The sequence below is a fragment of the Crassostrea angulata genome, chromosome 2 (genome assembly GCF_025612915.1).
Source record: "Crassostrea angulata isolate pt1a10 chromosome 2, ASM2561291v2, whole genome shotgun sequence".
Lineage (NCBI taxonomy): Eukaryota > Metazoa > Mollusca > Bivalvia > Ostreida > Ostreidae > Magallana > Magallana angulata.
Window position 1 is genome coordinate 39,190,812 of NC_069112.1, and position 3,180 is coordinate 39,193,991.

At 31.6% G+C, this 3,180-nt stretch overlaps 1 pseudogene; it reads right to left on the minus strand.

Annotated features, from left to right (window-relative positions):
• Window positions 1-413: 413 nt before the first annotated feature.
• LOC128170804 (uncharacterized) lies at window positions 414-2,510 on the minus strand (annotated as a pseudogene).
• Between the last annotated feature and the right edge of the window lie 670 nt (window positions 2,511-3,180).

Consider the following 3,180-nt stretch of genomic DNA (forward strand, 5'->3'; position numbering starts at 1 on the left):
AGCTAGTTCTTCAGAGACTACCAATGTTCAAAGTTGGACAACCAGCAAACTGTCCAAACATTACAAACTCTTTTTGAATGTCACATCAGTAACCTTCTAAGTTTTTAGGTTGAGGAGACCCTCATACATGTATGGCAAAATAAACTTGTCTAAACAAAGGAAAACAATACACAATTCATTTAGCATTTGTTTTTGTTTTCCGAGCTCACAATGCTTATCTAAATTCCAATGACCCCAGAGTAAATCGGATAGAGAAATTATGCATGTCTCTTGATAACTTCATTAATTTCTTATAAGTTTCTTTTTCAATTTCTGAGGCACTTTGTTCAAGTTCTTTTATCTGTTCCATATTTTCAAAATTTTCTTATATTCTGTGTCATCATCAATAAACTGAAAAGAAGCTGCATGATTATGTTTACGTAAAAAGAAGTTCATTATCTTTTTTGTCATTGCCGGTTAAACGGACTTAAACCACATGGACGTATTTTCTTGTGTCATCGAGATATGGCAGTAAGGACGGATACTTTTGAAATTTATTGTTGAATACTTCTCTCTGTTGCCATTCATGAACTACTATTAAAAAAAAGATTACTATTTAGTATAGTTTTAAAATTAAATATTACTTAATAATATCATTAATATTATTTATCTTTTTCAATCCTTTTTTTCTTTGTATTTGTTTTATATGATTTGTAATTAAACAATACATCTAATTAATATATCGTTAAACAGTTGTACTAATATGGGTTTTGGCCAGTCTGTCCTAAGCGACGCTTGAAATCATTAACTCTATCTGATACTTCATTTACCTCCTGCAGGGCTGACCAACACATATTTTTAACTTGACCTTCAATGTTGCTTAAAATATTGGTTTTGCTTTTTACTATAGTTTCATAAATTCCATCAGCAATTTGTGCTCGCCAAACTGTAGAGTTGACATTAATGGACCTTATAAAAGTACCAACTAAGGTTGTAGCGGCGACAATTATACCAAAAAGTGGATTATTAAAAGCAACAACAACAATAAATACGACAACAGAAGATATTTTTTCCAAATAGATCATCAGAAATTTTTATCTTTAGATCCGAAAAATTTTGCTCTAAATTTGTCGGAAAACTGCATTCAAAATGTTTCAAAATTCCCCTACAAATCTCTGATCTTAAAGTTTCGGCAATTCCATGTAATGTTCTCTCCTCTAAATGTTCCTTTAGTCGTCGCACGGTAAATATTGAGCGACAACTGTAGCTGGCATCTTCCGTTGTTCCTATAGCGATATTTTTATCCCATAGAAAAATATCGTAGCACATATGTCTTATTGATTTCCTTGATAGAATTTTGTCAGTGGCATCTTGTATAATCGTTTCAATACTTATAATCGAAACTTTTTCTGTGGTTGACTCGATAGCTCCACTTAGGGAATTGACTTGCTGATATCCCAAAACGTTTATAAAACATTCACCATTTTCGAGTGTATGATGTATATGACTTGTTTGTTCTTTTAGGTAATATTCATAATTCATGAAAACGGTCAATTTTGTGCAACTACATCAACTGATTTGCCGTAAATACATATGACTCTAACCACGTTTCCAGAAGTTGAATGAAAGAATGACTCCTTGTTTGCAGCATCCTATAACAAAACAAAAGTTGGAATTTGTGCATATTTAACATGTAATGTAACATGTGTGTTATTGCCACCTTTGTTCTTCATACCTTTCCATTTACCTTGAGCGTACCTTCTCTACAAATTACTTGTACATGAATTGGTTCTGACTTTTTATGACCTTGACTGGATAAATTTATAGGTAAAACAACTTCTCTCTTTGAAAGTAGATTTATTTCATCTACGATAGCACTGCATTGTATACCAGTAAGCAGACATTTAGCGAATGAGGGTTGTCTCTTGTCCTCGGGAACAATTATTCCTAATGACTCAAACAACCTTTTGAAGTCTGCTGATGTGGCATGCAATGACCATTCCTCACCAGTTTCCATATCTCTAAAAATCATTACATGTTTGAGCACTGGGAGAAAATAGATTTAAACAAAAGTTATTGATTATGTAAGCTATATATGCAAAGCAGTTGCCATGAAAACAGTACATATAATACATTAATGACATTGCATTATTTTACGGAAAGATGCGTTTCATTTTTTATTTCCATTTTCTATTGTTTTTGTTAACGTCTGTTGTGTTAACATTTGAACATTTTCCTTGAATAATACTAAAACAAAAATAGCTGGATCAAATCTGAAGTGTAACAACATTGATTAGATTAGGACGTACTGTGTTTATGAAATTCACCCACTCACAAAAAATGTAGCTTATTAGGTAGTAGGGATAATATTAAAATAATGCCAGGATTTATCCCATGGTAGGTAAAAGTACAATTGTAAACATTCAATAAAACAATGTGTTCCTGTTACTTTGAACATGACCTAAACAGTCAATATCTAAATAACTTACTTTATCTCCTGAGTTCGTATGGTTACGTGTAATCCTATGCATTACGCTAGCTCTCCTGCAATACTTAAATCCCTACTCTTGTTGCCGAACTCGGCAGTTTATTACTAAACCTTCAAAAGCTAAAAATAGAGCAAGGATTTACATGTACCGAGCTTAGCAGCTTTATTTGTCAGGTTTTAAAAAACTTCGGCATTATACTATTGACATGTTTTTTTTTATTTAAACGCTGAATGTTGAACAGATAAAAAGAAATGAAATGTGGCAAACTTCTGAAACTGCTTATATTAAATCCATGTAGAGAGATAAAGCAGAAAATATCTACGAGAAAGAAGACATTTTCTAGATAAACCAAACGAAATTTAATCCAAACAAAAACATACTCATATGTCTATGTCCTGTTTTTATGCTGCCAAATGGCTTTTTTATATTCTTGTTCGGTATTTGTCATACATAATTGAATCAATGTAAAGAATACAAATTGAAGGAACAGGAACAAAAAAACATTTTTCTTGTATGTTTTAAGCAAAATGATGAATATAGCTTAAAAAAAACCATTATGAAAATATGTACTTTTCTAAAAGAAGACATTTTCATTTAAAACTTTTCCAACCCTGTCACAAATGATTATTTGTTAAATGAGGCAAAGAAAGAACTCAATTTGTGAATCAAAAATCAATCATCAGCTAACCAAAACAGACCAGAGAAACACTAA